Source organism: Triticum aestivum, chromosome 5D, assembly GCF_018294505.1.
Source record: "Triticum aestivum cultivar Chinese Spring chromosome 5D, IWGSC CS RefSeq v2.1, whole genome shotgun sequence".
Classification (NCBI taxonomy): domain Eukaryota; kingdom Viridiplantae; phylum Streptophyta; class Magnoliopsida; order Poales; family Poaceae; genus Triticum; species Triticum aestivum.
In genome coordinates, this window is record NC_057808.1 from 550,566,611 (window position 1) to 550,586,140 (window position 19,530).

A 19,530-nucleotide genomic window follows, 5' to 3' on the forward strand; every position below is an offset into this window, starting at 1 on the left:
ACCTATGCCCGACTTCAAGCTGCCTCCTGGCCAAAGTCACATGCTGACCGCCTTCATTGGCGAAGAAAAATGGAAATTTGAGAAGGCCAGTCAGCTGAAGAAAGCTCGGTACAAAAATGAGCGCTTTCGGAAGAAGAATGTTGTCAAAATGACAACTGATGAACTTGTGGCTGTTCAATCTGAAATCAAAAACCTCAGTGATGAATTTGACGCGTACCATGCTGATTGGCTAGGAGCCAAGGTCAGATTTGTCAAGTTGGCTGAAGGATTCACCACCAATGTTGCAGCACCAACGAAACATGAATCTCCTCAGGCTAAAGCATCTGCTCAGCCGACTGAAGAACATGCTAGCACCGCTGATGAAAATCAGGCTGCTGATGAAAATGAGAGTACCAGGACTGATGAAGCTATTCCAGCCACTGATGAAATTGCCAGGGCAACCACTAGTGTTGCGCCTGAAGAACAAGCCAGGCCAGCTGAGGCATCAACCGCTGAGCCTGAAGAAACTGAACAAACCAGGCCAACTGCATCAGTTGTGCCTGAGGAAAATGAATCAATTTCCTCTGCTCCTCCTGCACCAACACCAAGTCCAGTTCTTCCTTCTGCATCAGAAGTGAAGAAAACTAAGGCTGCGGAGCGAGCAGCAGCAAAGAAGAGGAAAGCATCTGCTTCATCATAGTCTTCAGCACCGAAGAAGATGAAGATATTGACAAGCTCTTTTGAGAATCCCATTGATGTTGTTCCTGTCTCCGGTATGCCATCAAAGGAACTCGTTCCTTTTGGAGAAGAATATGTGATCCCAAGTAGATCTGATGAAGACGTTCCATCTGCTGCTTCTTTAGAGCAGTTGGACGAAGAAATTGAAGTGGATGGTATCCCTTCAACTCCAGTTGTTTCATCACCAGTGCCTCAGTTCACAGCTGAAGAGGCAGGCGTTGAAAAATTAAGTGAAGAAGATGAAGACGTGGACATTGGGAGCACCACGCCTGTGATGAATGATGACTTTTGGGAAAGTCAGCACCCCAACTCTCCTTTGTTCACGCCACTTCAACAAATCCCTCAGTCCCCCAATGCACACTGAAGTTCAAATGGGCTCTGACGAACCTCACACCACTCCTTCCATTCCTGAAGAAATTCCAGCCACTAGTGCTGATGAAAATGCTGATGAAGAAAAGAAGACCCAGGCTGCAACCGAAGCAGAAACTGAAATTCCTCAGCCTGTGGTTCCTGAGAATGTGATTCCTGAGGCTGTAATGCAATTGACTGATACTCCTCAGCCCAAGCCAAAGAATCCCTTCTATAAGAAGCAAAACATCAAGGCTGATGACTTCTTCCATGAGCATGTATTCTTCACAGACTACAATCCCTATGACTCTGCTCATCTTCGAAGGAAGCGCTTCTGGACCGCAAGCCAAGCCAACTTCTATTCTTCACTGCTTTTTGATAAGGACAAACTCTTTGATCATCAGCATATTCCTCATGTGGACATGGAATCGCTGCCTTGCTTCGCCCCAGTCCTCAGTGTCCTTCATGATGCTGGGCTGCTAAACTTCTGCATCGATATCATTGACTGGAATGAAGAACTCATTCTTCAGTTCTATGTGACGCTGCACATCACTGGCAATGCTGCAGATGAAATTTGGACTGGATGACCTAAAACACTCCCTTCAAAGCACCGTCTTCTGAATTGCTTCATGCCCTGCCTGTCAGTCCTCCCCTTCAAGGTGCTCATTGTATATATCATGAACCTGAACTCACTGATCACTATATGCAAGTGTTGATGAAGCCACTGAAGCCCGGTCAAGCCCCAAGGACCAAATTCCTCGTGAAGGAATTGCTATATGTGCCACGGACTGTCTATCGCATTCTGACCAAGACATTGAGTCTAATCAAGGGCCACAACTCTAATGAAGAAGAGGTCGTTGGCATCATGAAGAAGCTGTTGTTCAACATCATTCATGGTGTTCCTGTCAACTACCATGATTTCTTCATGAGGACTCTGGCCAATGTTGCATTGTCCCCTTTTGAATTGAAGCCTTACGCTCCCTGGATTATGAGATTCCTTAGATCAAGGTCTTCAATCAATTACAAGGCTGACACACTCAACCATGGCAGCTACTTGCCCCCCATTGAAGTCCTCAAGCGGACATTTTCCTCAGCTAATGAAAAGGGAAAGGCTACTGTTGTTATTGATGAAGGCATTCGTCCATTGGATGGTCAGTTCCGCAAAGCTGCATCTTACTCCACCAATGATGACTCTGCCACTCATGACTCTGCCGCTAATGCTTCAAAGCAAAATCCTCAAGGCACAGCTCCAAGGGTGATGACTGATCGTGACCTTCTCCTCAGTCTTCACCAGAAGGTCGATCGCAACCACAAATGGGTTAAGCAACAGTTTGGTTCAATTCTTCACAACATGACTGCTACGCACAATTCAGTGAAGAAGAACCACTACTACCTCCATGAAGTATTCAATCGCACCTCGGCTGTTCTGTCTCATCTTTATGGTGAAGAAGATCTCAAGCAGATGGGTTTCAAGCAGGACTTTGACTGGTCTCAGCCACCGTCGAAGAAGTTCAAGAAAGTCAAAGTTCCTTCTTTGGTAGCCAGCTCATATTCTTCATCTCGCGAGACTGATGAGCATGAAGATTTGGACGACACTGCGGCAGGCCCTACTTCAACAACCGACCCCAACAACACTGGCGCTCCTCCATCGTCTTCGTGATATTCTTCAGGGGTGTTAGTCCTCATTTTCATCCCTTTTGGTCATTCGATGACAAAGGGGGAGAAATTTGAGTTAGTCTTCACGCGGGTCTCTATATATGGGCATTTTTTCTAAGTTACAACTCTCGTTCTTCCGAAGACTTTATTGGATCGAGTTGTAAACTTAAACCCGATGGTGGTCTGATACTTTTGCTATGTTCTTCTGCATGCTATTTCCTCATATATGTTAATGCACGCATGCTGAATTACATAAGTCACCATATTTCATCATGCATTTCAAATTCTTCATATCATATGTTAAATGCGTGTATGAATTACAAGATATAGGGGGAGATCTCCATGATTCTACTCTTCAAGTGTGCATTGCTTCAAAAGCAAATTCCTCACTATCCACATCTTCAGGGGGAGTTCTTCTATATCTTGCAATCAAATTCCTCAATATCAGTATTTACACTTCATATGTTTATCCCCGTTGAAAACTTAACCTATATTGTCATCAATCACCAAAAATGGGGAGATTGTAAGTGCATCTAGTGCCCCTTAGTGATTTTGGTGTATTGAAGACTTATAGGTTAAGGGACTAATGCGTTTGTGAGTGTACACAAGTCTATAAGTCTATGAGGAGTTTGATATTTACAGAGAAAGTCGACCCCTAAAAATGAATGTCTTCAACTGAAGACTTTGGATTTCTGAAGACTTTCTGAAGACTTTGAAAGTGAAGAAATTGGTGTGCCCGTGAAGACTTGGATTTCATGCGAGGAACATAAAGCGTGAAGACTTTTGTTTTCGTAGTTTCGTTTTCTCTTTATTGAGTCATAGGAAACAATGTACTGTTAAAGGGGGTCGAGGAAAACTAAGGAAAAGTTTCCAAGTGATGCTCATCTCAAAATCCTACACCTACCAATCCTTTCGAGTGAAGCCATTGGAAATCTCATGTAGTTCAGTCAATTTCTTCAGTGACAGAGACGAAGTTCTTCTGGTCTCTGAGGAATTTGTTCTGACTGAGGAGTTAGGAATTCGCCAGTGCGGATTGCCTACAAGTGAGGATCATGATAGCCCTGAGGAATTTGATAGTCAAATTTCTGACCGTTGCTGTGCTATGCGCCAGCTGTCCCAAAATATCTACCCACCTAACGGTCATATCATTGAAGGGCGTTTATGTCTTATCATGTCAGGCTGCTCCCTAGGCTATAAATAGCCGGCCCCTACAACCACTAGCTGGTTGGCTGCTCCGAGATAAACTGGCACTTGTCATTGAGAGCATCCCATTCACCGAGGACTTTGAGCGAAAATCATCAAGTGAGGAAAACCCAAACCCAAACACCTACAAACCCAAAGTGATTGAGCATCACTGAAGAGATTGATCCTGTGTGGATCCGACGCTTGTTACCTTTGAAGACTGTGCATCTTCCTGACGGTTAGGCGTCATGGTCTAGAGCATCCAAGAGGAAATTGTGGATCGCCGAGTGACCGAGTTTATGAAGGTTTGGAAGTCACCTGAAGACTTACCACGAGTGATTGGGCGAGGTCTGTGTGACCTTAGCTCAAGGAGAATACAGTGAGGATTGTGTGTCCGGGACTGTGTGTCCTCAGGTTTAAATACCTAGCCGCTCCAACCAGACGTACAACTGTCACATCAGTTGGAACTGGTCTACCAAATCATTGTCTTCACCAAGCTAACTGGTTCTATTTCCTCAACCCTTCCATTTCCTCATTACTGTGTTGTGAGCTTGTTCATATCTGTTTGAAGACTTTGACTGAAGACTTTCTCAATTTCCTCAGTTCAATTTCTTAAGTCTGTTTGTCTTCATCCTGTTTATCCTGTGCTTACGCTTTCTGTACTCTGTGTTTGTTTTCATTTCATCATGATGTCTATGCTTATGTTATGTTATGACTGCATCTGAGTACTTATTCCGCTGCAAGTAGTTCTTCGCTAAGAAATTTCCTCACCCTGAAATTCCTCAGTGAAGAATTCATAAAAATCGCTTATTCACCCCCTCTCTAGTCGACTTAACGCACTTTCAACAACGATTTTTCGTCAAGTGTGTTGTTTTAACCTTCAACAAGGACCGTGCGTAGTCACACTCGATTCAACTAAAGTTGGAGAAACAGACACCCACTAGCCACCTGTGTGCGAAGCACGGTGGTAGAACCAGTCTCATGAATGCAGTCATGTAATGTCGGTCTAGGCCGCTTCATCCAACAATACCGCCGAATCAAAGTATGACATGCTAGTAAGCAGTATGACTATTATCGCCCACAACTCTTTGTGTTCTACTCGTGCATATAACATCTACGCATAGACCTGGCTCGGATGCCACTGTTGGGTGCAGTATTTCAAAAAAATTCCTACGATCACGCAAGATCTATCTAGGAGATGCATAGCAACGAGCGGGGAGAGTGTGTCCACGTACCCTCATAGACCGAAAGCGGAAGCGTTAAGTAACGTGGTTCATGTAGTCGAACGTCTTCGCGATCCAACCGATCAAGTACCGAACGCACGGCACCTCCGCGATCTGCACACATTCAGCTCGGTGACGTCCCACGAACTCTAGATCTAGCTGAGGCCGAGGGAGAGTTTCGTCAGCACGACAGCGTGGTGACGGTGATGATGAGGTTACCGATGCAGGGCTTCGCCTAAGCACTGCGACAATATGACCGAGGTGGAAATCTGTGGAGAGGGGCACCGCACACGGCTAAGAATCAACTTGTGTCTCTATGGGGTGCCCCCCTCCCCCGTATATAAAGGAGTGGAGGAGGGGGAGGGCCGGCCTCCTATGGCGCGCCCCAAGGGGGAATTCCTACTCCTACTAGGAGTAGGTTTCCCCCTTTCCTAGTCCAACTAGGAGGGGGAAGGAAGGGAAGAGGGAGAGAAGGAAAGGAGGGATGGCCCCCCTCCCCAATTCGGATTGGGCTTGGGGGGTGCGCCCCACCACTTGGCCGCCTCCTCCTCTCTTCCACCTTGGCCCATTAACTCCCTCGGGGGTTTCGGTAACCCCCCGGTACTTCGGAAAATGCCCGAACTCATCCGAAACCTTTCCGGTGTCCAAACATAACCTTCCAATATATCAATCTTCATGTCTCGACCATTTCGAGACTCCTCGTCATGTACATGATCACATCCGGGACTCCGAAAAACCTTCGGTACATCAAATAACAAAACTCATAATACATATCGTCATCGAACGTTAAGCGTGCGGACCCTACGGGTTTGAGAACTATGTAGACATGACTGAGACTCATCTCCGGTCAATAACCAATAGCGGAACCTGGATGTTCATATTGGTTCCTACATATTCTACGAAGATATTTATCGGTCAAACCGCACAACAACATACGTTGTTCCCTTTGTCATCGGTATGTTACTTGCCCGAGATTCGATCGTCGGTATCATCATACCTAGTTCAATCTCGTTACCGGCAAGTCTCTTTACTCGTTCTGTAATGCATCATCCTGCAACTAACTGATGTCTACTACACAACCTTCTTCTTGTAGACGTTGTTGGGCCTCCAAGTGCAGAGGTTTGTAGGACAGTAGCAAATTTCGCTCAAGTGGATGACCTAAGGTTTATCAATCCGTAGGAGGCGTAGGATGAAGATGGTCTCTCTCAAACAACCCTGCAACCAAATAACAAAGAGTCTCTTGTGTCCCCAACACACCCAATACAATGGTAAATTGTATAGGTGCACTAGTTCGGCGAAGAGATGGTGATACGAGTGCAATATGGATGGTAGATATAGGTTTTCGTAATCTGAAATTATAAAAACAGCAAGGTAACTAATGATAAAAGTGAGCGAAAATGGTATTGCAATGCGTTGAAACAAGGCCTAGGGTTCATACTTTCACTAGTGCAAGTTCTCTCAACAAGGATAACATAATTAGATCATATAACAACCCCTCAACATGCAACAAAGAGTCACTCCAAAGTCACTAGTAGCGGAGAACAAACGAAGAGATTATTATAGGGTACGAAACCACCTCAAAGTTATTCTTTCCGATCAATCCATTGGGCTATTCCTATAAGTGTCACAAACAACCCTAGAGTTCGTAGTAAAATAACACCTTAAGACAGAAATCAACCAAAACCCTAATGTCACCTAGATACTCCAATGTCACCACAAGTATCCGCGGGTATGATTATACGATATGCATCACACAATCTCAGATTCATCTATCCAAACCAACACAAAGAACTTCAAAGAGTGCCCCAAAGTTTCTACCGGAGAGTCAAGACGAAAACGTGTGCCAACCCCTATGCATAGATTCCCAAGGTCACGGAACCCGCAAGTTGATCACCAAAACATACATCAAGTGAATCAATAGAATACCCCATTGTCACCACAGGTATCCCACGCAAGACATACATCAAGTGTTCTCAAATCCTTAAAGACTCAATCCGATAAGATAACTTCAGAGGGAAAACTCAATCCATTACAAGAGATAGAGGGGAGAAACATCATACGATCCAACTATAATAGCAAAGCTCGCGATACATCAAGATCGTGCTGAATCAAGAACATGAGAGAGAGAGATCAAACACATAGCTACTGGTACATACCCTCAACCCCGAGGGTGAACTACTCCCTCCTCATCATGGAGAGCGCCGGGATGATGAAGATGGCCACCGGTGATGGATCCCCCCTCCGGCAGGGTGCCGGAACAGGGTCCCGATTGGTTTTCGGTGGCTACAGAGGCTTGCGGCGGCGGAACTCTCCGATCTAGGTTTCTTTTCGGGGGTTTCTGTATTTATAGGAACTGTTGGCGTCGGTCTCACGTCAGGGGGGTCTCCGAGTCACCCACGAGGCAGGGGGCGCGCCCAAGGGGATAGGGCGCGCCCTCCACCCTCGTGGATGGCTCGGGACTCTTCTGGCCCAACTATGTTACTCCGGGGACTAGGTCCATAAAAAATCATCAAAAATTGGCACGTCAATTGGACTCCATTTGGTATTCCTTTTTTTTTAACTCAAAAACAAGGAAAAAACAGAAACTGGCACTGGGCTCTAGGTTAATAGGTTAGTCCAAAAAATCATATAAGATAGCATATAAATTCATATAAAACATCCAAGATGGATAATATAATAGCATGGAATAATCAAAAATTATAGATACGTTGGAGACGTATCAAGCATCCCCAAGCTTAATTCCTGCTCGTCCTCGAGTAGGTAAATGATAAAAACAGAATTTTTGATGTGGAATGCTACCTATCATATTTATCAATGTAATCTTCTTTATCGTGGCAAGAATATTCAGATCCATAAGATTAAAACAAAAGTTTAATATTTACATAAAAATAATAATACTTCAAGCATACTAACAAAGCAATCATGTCTTCTCAAAATAACATGGCCAAAGAAAGCTATCCCTACAAAATCATATAGTCTGGCTATGCTCTATCTTCATCACACAAAATATTTAAATCATGCACAACCCCAATGACAAGCCAAGCAATTGTTTCATACTTTTGATGTTCTCAAACTTTTTCAATATTCACGCAATACATGAGCGTGAGCCATGGACATAGCACTATAGGTGGAATAGAATGGTGGTTGTGGAGAAGACAAAAAGGGAGAAGATAGTCTCACATCAACTAGGCGTATCAACGGGCTATGAAGTTTCCCATCAATAGATAACAATGTGAGTGAGTAGGGATTGCCATGCAACGGATGCACTAGAGCTATAAGTTTGTGAAAGCTCAAAAAGAAACTAAGTGGGTGTGCATCCAACTTGCTTGCTCACAAAGACCTAGGTCATTTTGAGGAAGCCCATCATTGGAATATACAAGCCAAGTTCTATAATGAAAGATTCCCACTAGTATATGAAAGTAACAACATAGGAGACTCTCTATCATGAAGATCATGGTGCTACTTTGAAGCACAAGTGTGGTAAAAGGATAGTAGCATTGCCCCTTCTCTCTTTTTCTCTCATTTTTTTATTTGGGCCTTTCTCATTTTTTATGGCCTCTTTTTTTTGTCCGGAGTCTCATCCCGACTTGTGGGGGAATCATAGTCTCCATCATCCTTTCCTCACTAGGACAATGCTCTAATAATGAAGATCATCACACTTTTATTTACTTACAACTCAATAATTACAACTCAATACTTAGAACAAAAATATGACTCTATGTGAATGCCTCCGGCGGTGTACCGGGATGTGCAATGAATCAAGAGTGACATGTATGAAATAATTATGAAGGTGGCTTTGCCACAAATACGATGTCAACTACATGATCATGCAAAGCAATATGACAATGATGAAGAGTGTCATAATAAACGGAACGGTGGAAAGTTGCATGGCAATATATCTCGGAATGGCTATGGAAATGCCATAATAGGTAGGTATGGTAGCTGTTTTGAGGAAGGTATATGGTGGGTGTATGGTACCGGCGAAAGTTGCACGGCACAAGAGTGGCTAGCAATGGTGGAAGGGTGAGAGTGCGTATAATCCATGGACTCAACATTAGTCATAAAGAACTCACATACTTATTGCAAAAATCTATTAGTTATCGAAACGAAGTACTACGCGTATGCTCCCGGGGGGATAGATTGGTAGGAAAAGACCATCGCTCGTCCCCGACCGCCACTCATAAGGAAGACAATCAAGAAATAAATCATGCTCCGACTTCATCACATAACAGTTCACCATACGTGCATGCTACGGGAATCACAAACTTTAACACAAGTATCTCTCAAATTCACAACTACTCAACTAGCATGACTCTAATATCACCATCTTCATATCTCAAAACAATCATAAGGAATCAAACTTCTCATAGTATTCAATGCACTTTATATGAATTTTTTATTATTATATCCCTCTTGGATGCCCATCATATTAGGGCTAAATTCCTAAACAAAGCAAATTACCATGCTGTTCTAAGGACTCTCAAAATAATATAAGTGAAGCATGAGAGTTCATCTATTTCTTCAAAATAGAACTACCGTCATGCTCTAAAAAGATATAAGTGAAGCACTAGAGCAAATGACAAACTACTCCAAAAGATAGAAGTGAAGATCAATGAGTAGTTGAATAATTATGTAACTATGTGAAGGCTCTCTAACATTTAAGAATTTTAGACCTTGGGATATTATTCAAACAGCAAGCAAAACAAAATAAAATAAAATGACGCTCCAAGCAAAACACATATCATGTGGTGAATAAAAATATAGCTCCAAGCAAGGTTACCTATGAACGAAGACGAAAGAGGGGATGCCTTCCGGGGCATCCCCAAGCTTAGGCTCTTGGTTGTCCTAGAATATTACCTTGGGGTGCCTTTGTCATCCCCAATCTTAGGCTCTTGCCACTCCTTATTCCATAGTCTATCGAATCTTTACCCAAAACTTGAAAACTTCACAACACAAAACTTAACAGAAAACTCGTAAGCTCCGTTAGTATAAGAAAATAAATCACCACTTAGGTACTGTTGTGAACTCATTCTAAATTCATATATTGGTGTAATATCTAATGTATTCCAACTTCTCTATGGTTCATACCCTCCGATACTACTCATAGATTCATCAAAATAAGCAAACAACACATAGAAAACAGGATCAGTCAAAAACAGAACAGTCTGTAGCAATATGATTTGTTCGAATACTTCTGGAACTCCAAAAATTCTGAAAAACTATGACAACCTGGATAATTTGTATATTGATCTTCTGCAAAAAATAATTAGCATTTTATCACGTTCTGGTGAATTTTAACAATTATTTCCGTGAGCACAAAGTTTCTGTCTTTTTCAGCAAGATCAAACAACTATAACCCAAGAAGATCCTATTGGTTCTACTTGGCACAAACACTAATTAAAACATTAAAACCACATCTAACCAGAGGCTAGATATATTATTTATTACTAAATAGGAGCAAAAAGCAAAGAAGAAAAATAAAATTGGGTTGCCTCCCAACAAGCGCTAACGTTTAACGCCCCTAGCTAGGCATGATGATTTCAATGATGCTCACATAAAAGATAAGAATTCAAACATAAAGAGAGCATCATGAAGAATATGACTCACATTTATTGTTGGGAATCGTTGCAGAAATTAAAATTTTCTACGCATCACCAAGATCAATCTATGGAGCTTACTAGCAACGAGAGGGGAGTGCATCTTCATACCTTTGAAGATCACGATGCGGAAGCATTGCAAGAACGCGGTCGGTGTAGTCGTACACGAAGCGATTCAGATCGCGGCCGAATTCGATCTAAGCACCGAACAACGGTGCCTCCGCATTCAACACACGTGCAGCCCGGTGACGTCTCCCGCGCCTTGGTCCAGCAAGGAGAGAGGGAGAGGTTGGGGAAGACTCCGTCCAGCAGCAGCACGACGGCGTGGTGGTGGTGGAGGAGCGTGGCACTCCAGCAGGGCTTCGCCAAGCACTGCGAGAGACGAGGAGGGAGAGGGGTAGGGCTGTGCCAAGAGAGAGGGAGACTCGTGTCTTTGGCAGACCCAAAAACCCCACAATATATAGGGGAAGGGGAGGGGGCGGGCCCCTAGATCCATCTAGAAGGGGGGGCGGCGGCCCCCGGGGCGGCGGCCCCTCGGGGGGGCAGCGGCCCCCTAGGGTTTCCAACCCTAGGCGCCTTGGGCCCTTGGGGGGCACCAGCCCACTAAGGGGCTGGTTCCCACCCAACTACAGCCCATTAGGTCCTTCGGGGCAGGTGGACCCTCCCGGTGGACCCCCGGAACCCCTTCAGTGGTCCCGGTACAATACTGATAAACCCCGAAACCTTTCCGGTGACTGAAACTGGACTTCCCATATATAAATCTTCACCTCCGGACCATTCCGGAACTCCTAGTGATGTCCGGAATCTCATCCGGGACTCCGAACAACATTCGGTAACCACGTACATCTATTCCCTATAACCCTAGCGTCATCGAACCTTAAGTGTGTAGACCCTACGGGTTCGGGAACTATGCAGACATGACCGAGACATCTCTCCAGCTAATAACCAACAGCGGGATCTGGATACCCATGTTGGCTCCCACATGTTCCACGATGATCTCATCGTATGAACCACGATGTCAAGGATTCAATCAATCCCGTATACGATTCCCTTTGTCTACCGATATAGCACTTGCCCGAGATTCGATCGTCGGTATACCGATACCTTGTTCAATCTCGTTACGGCAAGTCTCTTTAATCGTTCCGTAACACATCATCCCGCGACCAACCCCTTAGTCACATTGAGCTCATTACGATGATGTCTTACCGAGTGGGCCCAGAGATACCTCTTCGTCATACGGAGTGACAAATCCCAGTCTCGATTCGTGCCAACCCAACAGATACTTTCGGGGATACCCGTAGTGTACCTTTATATCCACGCAGTTACGTTGTGACGTTTGGCACACCCAAAGTACCCTTACGGTATCCGGGAGTTGCACAATCTCATGGTCTAAGGAAAAGATACTTGACATTAGAAAAGCTTTAGATGACAAACTACACGATCTTGTGCTATGCTTAGGATTGGGTCTTGTCCATCACATCATTATCCTAATGATGGGATCCCGTTATCAATGACATCCTATGTCCATGGTTAGGAAACCGTAACCATCTATTGATCAACGAGCTAGTCAACTAGAGGCTCACTAGGGACATGTTGTGGTCTATGTATTCACACATGTATTATGATTTCCGGATAACACAATTATAGCATGAACAATAGACAATTATCATGAACAAGGAAATATAATAATAACCATTTTATTATTGCCTCTAGGGCATATTTCCAACAGTCTCCCACTTGCACTAGAGTCAATAACCTAGTTACATTGTGATGAATCGAACACCCATAAAGTTCTGGTGTTGATCATGCTTTGCACGTGGAAGAGGTTTAGTCAACGGATCTGCGACATTCAGGTCCGTATGCACTTTACAAATCTCTATGTCTCCATCTTGAACATTTTCACGAATGGAGTTGAAGCGACGCTTGATATGCCTGGTCTTCTTGTGAAACCTGGGCTCCTTGGCAAGGGCAATAGCTCCAGTGTTCTCACACAAGAGAGTCATCGGGCCCGGCGCATTGGCAATAACTCCTAGGTCGGTAATGAACTCCTTCATCCAGATTGCTTCATGTGCTGCCTCCGAGGCTGCCATGTACTCCGCTTCACATGTAGATCCCGCCACGACGCTTTGCTTGCAACTGCACCAGCTGACTGCCCCACCATTCAAAATATACACGTATCCGGTTTGTGACTTGGAGTCATCCAGATCTGTGTCGAAGCTAGCATCAACGTAACCCTTTACGACGAGCTCTTCGTCACCTCCATAAACGAGAAACATATCCTTAGTCCTTTTCAGGTACCTCAGGATATTCTTGACCACTGTCCAGTGTTCCATGCCGGGATTACTTTGGTACCTTCCTACCAAACTTACGGCAAGGTTTACATCAGGTCTGGTACACAACATGGCATACATAATAGACCCTATGGCTGAGGCATAGGGGATGACACTCATATTTTCTCTATCTTCTGCCGTGGTCGGGCATTGAGCCGCGCTCAATCTCACACCTTGCAATACAGGCAAGAACCCCTTCTTTGGCTGATCCATATGGAACTTCTTCAATATCTTGTCAAGGTATGTGCTTTGTGAAAGACCAATGAGGCGTCTTGATCTATCTCTATAGATCCTGATGCCTAATATATAAGCAGCTTCTCCAAGGTCCTTCATTGAAAACACTTATTCAAGTAGGCCTTTATGCTTCCCAAGAGTTCTATATTATTTCCCATCAATAGTATGTCGTCCACATACAATATGAGAAATGCTACAGAGCTCCCACTCACTTTCTTGTAAACACAGGCTTCTCCATAAATCTGCGTAAACCCAAACGCTTTGATCATCTCATCAAAACGAATGTTCCAGCTCCGAGATGCTTGCCCCAGCCCATAGATCGAGCGTTGGAGCTTGCATACCTTGTCAGCATTCTTAGGATCGACAAAACCTTCCGGCTGCATCATATACAATTCTTCCTTAAGGAAACCATTAAGGAATGCCATTTTGACGTCCATTTGCCATATCTCATAATCATAGAATGCGACAATTGCTAACATGATTCGGACAGACTTCAGCTTCGCTACGGGTGAGAAGGTCTCATCGTAGTCAACCCCTTGAACTTGTCGATAACCCTTAGCGACAAGCAGAGCTTTATAGATGGTCACATTGCCATCCGCGCCCGTCTTCTTCTTAAAGATCCATTTATTTTCTATGGCTCGCCAATCATCGGGCAAGTCCATCAAAGTCCATACTTTGTTTTCATACATGGATCCTATCTCGGATTTCATGGCCTCAAGCCATTTGTCGAAATCCGGGCCCGCCATCGCTTCTTCATAGTTCGAAGGTTCACCATTTTCTAACAACATGATTTCCAGGACAGGGTTGCCGTACCACTCTGGTGCGGAACGTGTCCTTGTGGACCTACGAAGTTCAGTAGCAACTTGATCTGAAGTTTCATGATCATCATCATTAACTTCCTCTCTAGTCGGTGCAGGCACCACAGAAACATTTTCTTGAGCTGCGCTACTCTCCGGTTCAAGAGGCAATACTTCATCAAGTTCTACTTTCCTCCCACTTACTTCTTTCGAGAGAAACTCTTTCTCTAGAAAGGATCCATTCTTGGCAACAAAGATCTTGCCTTCGGATCTGAGGTGGAAGGTATACCCAATAGTTTCCTTAGGGTATCCTATGAAGACGCATTTTTCTGACTTGGGTTCGAGCTTTTTAGGTTGAAGTTTCTTGACATAAGCATCGCATCCCCAAACTTTCAGAAATGACAGCTTAGGTTTCTTCCCAAACCATAATTCATACGGTGTCGTCTCAACGGATTTTGACGGAGCCCTATTTAAAGTAAATGCGGCAGTCTCTATAGCATAACCCCAAAATGATAGCGGTAGGTCGGTAAGAGACATCATGGATTGCACCATATCCAATAGAGTGTGATTTCGACGTTCGGACACACCATTACGCTGAGGTGTTCCAGGCGGCGTGAATTGTGAAACAATTCCACATTTCCTTAAGTGCGTGCCAAAGTCGTGACTCAAATATTCTCCCCCACGATCTGATCGTAAGAACTTGATTTTCCTGTCACGTTGATTCTCAACCTCACTCTGAAATTCATTGAACTTTTCAAAGGTCTCAGACTTGTGTTTCATTAAGTAGACATACCCATATCTACTTAAGTCATCCGTGAGGGTGAGAACATAGCGATAACCACCGCGAGCCTCAACGCTCATTGGACCGCACACATCAGTATGTATGATTTCCAATAAGTTGGTTGCTCGCTCCATTGTTCCGGAGAACGGAGTCTTGGTCATTTTGCCCATGAGGCATGGTTCGCACGTGTCAAATGATTCATAATCAAGAGACTCCAAAAGTCCATCTGCATGGAGTTTCTTCATGCGTTTGACACCAATGTGACCAAGGCGGCAGTGCCACAAGTATGTGGGACTATCATTATCAACCTTACATCTTTTGGCATTCACACAATGAATATGTGTACCATCACATTCGAGATTAAATAAGAATAAACCATTGACCAGCGGGGCTGTTTGGGATCGTAGCAGAATTTTAAAATTTTCTACGCATCACCAAGATCCATCTATGGAGTCTACTAGCAACGACAGGGAAGGAGTGCATCTACATACCCTTGTAGATCGCGAGCGGAAGCGTTCTAGTGAACGGGGTTGATGGAGTCGTACTTGTCGTGATCCAAATCACCGATGACCGAGCGCCGAACGGACGGCACCTCCGCGTTCAACACACGTACGGAGCAGCGACGTCTCCTCCTTCTTGATCCAGCAAGGGGAAAGGAGTGGTTGATGGAGATCCAGCAGCACGACGGCGTGGTGGTGGAAGTAGGGGGATCCCGGCAGGGCTTCGCCAAGCGCAAGCGGGAGAGAGAGGTGTCACGGGAGGGAGAGGGAGGCGCCAAGGGCTAGGGTTCAGCAGCCATCCCTCCCCCCTTTATATAGGCCCCCTGGGGGGCGCCGGCACTGGGATCCCATCTATGGGGGGGCGGCGGCCAAGGGGGGAAACCCCCCCCCCCCAAGTCAGGTGGGGCACCCCCCCACCCCCAGGGTTTCCAACCCTAGGCGCAGGGGGAGGCCCATGGGGGGCGCACCAGCCCACTAGGGGCTGGTTCCCCTCCCACTTCTGCCCATGGGGCCCTCCGGGATAGGTGGCCCCACCCGGTGGACCCCCGGGACCCTTCCGGTGGTCCCGGTACAATACCGGTGACCCCCGAAACTTTCCCGGTGGCCGAAACTTGACTTCCTATATAGAATTCTTCACCTCCAGACCATTCTGGAACTCCTCGTGACGTCTGGGATCTCATCCGGGACTCTGAACAACTTTCGGGTTTCCGCATACTCATATCTCTACAACCCTAGCGTCACCGAACCTTAAGTGTGTAGACCCTACGGGTTCGGGAGACATGCAGACATGACCGAGACGCCTCTCCGGTCAATAACCAACAGCGGGATCTGGATACCCATGTTGGCTCCCACATGTTCCACGATGATCTCATCGGATGAACCACGATGTCGAGGATTTTTTTTCAATCCCGTATACAATTCCCTTTGTCAATCGGTATGTTACTTGCCCGAGATTCGATCGTCGGTATCCCAATACCTTGTTCAATCTCGTTACCGGCAAGTCTCTTTACTCGTACCGCAATGCATGATCCCGTGACTAACTCCTTAGTCACATTGAGCTCATTATGATGATGCATTACCAAGTGGGCCCAGAGATACCTCTCCGTCATACGGAGTGACAAATCCCAGTCTCGATCCGTGCCAACTCAACAGACACTTTCGGAGATACCCGTAGTGTACCTTTATAGTCACCCAGTTACGTTGTGACGTTTGGCACACCCAAAGCACTCTTACAGTATCCGGGAGTTGCACGATCTCATGGTCTAAGGAGAAGATACTTGACATTGGAAAAGCTCTAGCAAACGAACTACACGATCTTTGAGCTATGCTTAGGATTGGGTCTTGTCCATCACATCATTCTCCTAATGATGTGATCCCGTTATCAATGACATCCAATGTCCATAGTCAGGAAACCATGACTATCTGTTGATCAACGAGCTAGTCAACTAGAGGCTCACTAGGGACATGTTTTGGTCTATGTATTCACACATGTATTACGATTTCCGGATAACACAATTATAGCATGAATAATAGACCATTATCATGAACAAGGAAATATAATAATAACCATTTATTATTGCCTCTAGGGCATATTTCCAACAGTCTCCCACTTGCACTAGAGTCAATAATCTAGTTACATTGTGATGAATCGAACACCCATAGAGTTCTGGTGTTGATCATGTTTTGCTCTAGGGAGAGGTTTAGTCAACGAATCTGCCACATTCAGGTCCGTATGTACTTTACAAATATCTATGTCTCCATTTTGAACACTTTCACGAATGGAGTTGAAGCGACGCTTGATATGCCTGGTCTTCCTGTGAAACCTAGGCTCCTTGGCAAGGGCAATAGCTCCAGTGTTGTCACAGAAGAGAGTCATCGGGCCCGACGCATTGGGAATCACCCCTAGGTCGGTAATGAACTCCTTCATCCAGATTGCTTCTTGCGCTGCCTCTAAGGCTGCCATGTACTCCGCTTCACATGTAGATCCCGCCACGACGCTTTGCTTGCAACTTCACCAGCTTACTGCCCCTCCATTCAAAATATACACGTATCCGGTTTGTGACTTCGAGTCATCCAAATCTGTGTCGAAGCTAGCGTCGATGTAACCCTTTACGACGAGCTCTTCGTCACCTCCATAAACGAGAAACATATCCTTAGTCCTCTTCAGGTACTTCAGGATATTCTTGACCGCTGTCCAGTGTTCCATGTCGGGATTACTTTGGTACCTTCCTTCCAAACTTACGGCAAGGTTTACATCAGGTCTGGTACACAGCATGGCATACATAATAGACCCTATGGCCGAGGCATAGGGGATGACACTCATCTTTTCTCTATCTTCTGCCGTGGTCGGGCATTGAGCCATGCTCAATTGCACACCTTGCAATACAGGCAAGAACCCCTTCTTGGACTGATCCATATTGAACTTCTTCAATATCTTGTCAAGGTACGTACTCTGTGAAAGACCAATGAGGCGTCTTGATCTATCTCTATAGATCTTGATGCCTAATATATAAGCAGCTTCTCCAAGGTCCTTCATTGAAAAACACTTATTCAAGTAGGCCTTTATACTTTCCAAGAATTCTATATCATTTCCCATCAATAGTATGTCATCCACATATAATATGAGAAATGCTACAGAGCTCCCACTCACTTTCTTGTAAACACAGGCTTCTCCATAAGTCTGTGTATACCAAAACGCTTTGATCATCTCATCAAAACAAATGTTCCAACTCCGAGATGCTTGCACCAACCCATAGATGGAGCGCTGGAGCTTGCATACCTTGTTAGCATTCTTAGGATCGACAAAACCTTCCGGCTGCATCATATACAATTCTTCCTTAAGAAAGCCGTTAAGGAATGCCGTTTTGACGTCCATTTGCCATATCTCATAATCATAGAATGCGGCAATTGCTAACATGATTCGGACGGACTTCAGCTTCGCTACGGTTGAGAAAGTCTCATCGTAGTCAACCCCTTGAACTTGTCGATAACCCTTAGCGACAAGTCGAGCCTTATAGATGGTCACATTACCATCCGCGTCTGTCTTCTTCTTAAAGATCCATTTATTTTCTATGGCTCCGATCATCGGGCAAGTCAGTCAAAGTCCAGACTTCGTTTTCATACATGGATCCTATCTCGGATTTCATGGCTTCTAGCCATTTGTCGGAATCCGGGCCCGCCATCGCTTCTTCATAGTTCGAAGGTTCACCGTTGTCTAACAACATGATTTCCAGGACAGGGTTGCCGTACCACTCTGGTGCGGAACATGTCCTTGTGGACTTACGAAGTTCAGTAGTAACTTGATCCGTAGTTTCATGATCATCATCATTTACTTCCTCCCTAGTCGGTGTAGGCACCAGAGGAACATCTTCCCGTGCTGCGCTACTCTCCGGTTCGGAACGGGTGACTATCACCTCATCAAGTTCCACTTTCCTCCCACTCATTTCTTTCGAGAGAAACTCTTTCTCCAGAAAGGACCCGTTCTTGGCAACAAAGATCTTGCCTTCGGATCTGAGGTAGAAGGTATACCCAATGGTTTCCTTAGGGTATCCTATGAAGACGCATTTTTCCGACTTGGGTTCGAGCTTTTCAGGTTGAAGTTTCTTGACATAAGCATCGCATCCCCAAACTTTTAGAAACGACAGCTTAGGTTTCTTCCCAAACCATAATTCATACGGTGTCGTCTCAACGGATTTCGACGGAGCCCTATTTAAAGTGAATGCGGCAGTCTCTAAAGCATAGCCCCAAAATTAGAGCGGTAGATCGGTAAGAGACATCATAGATCGTACCATATCCAATAGAGTGCGATTACGACGTTCGGGCACACCATTTCGGTGAGGTGTTCCAGGCGGCGTGAGTTGTGAAACGATTCCACATTTCCTTAAGTGTGTGCCAAATTCGTGACTTAAATATTCCCCTCCACGATCTGATCGCAGGAACTTTATTTTCCTGTCACGTTGATTCTCTACCTCACTCTGAAATTCCTTGAACTTTTCAAAGGTTTCATACTTGTGTTTCATTAGGTAGACATACCCATATCTACTTAAATCATCAATGAGAGTGAGAACATAACGATAGCCACCGCGAGCCTCAACACTCATTGGACCGCACACATCAGTATGTATGATTTCCAATAAGTTGGTTGCTCACTCCATTGTTCCGGAGA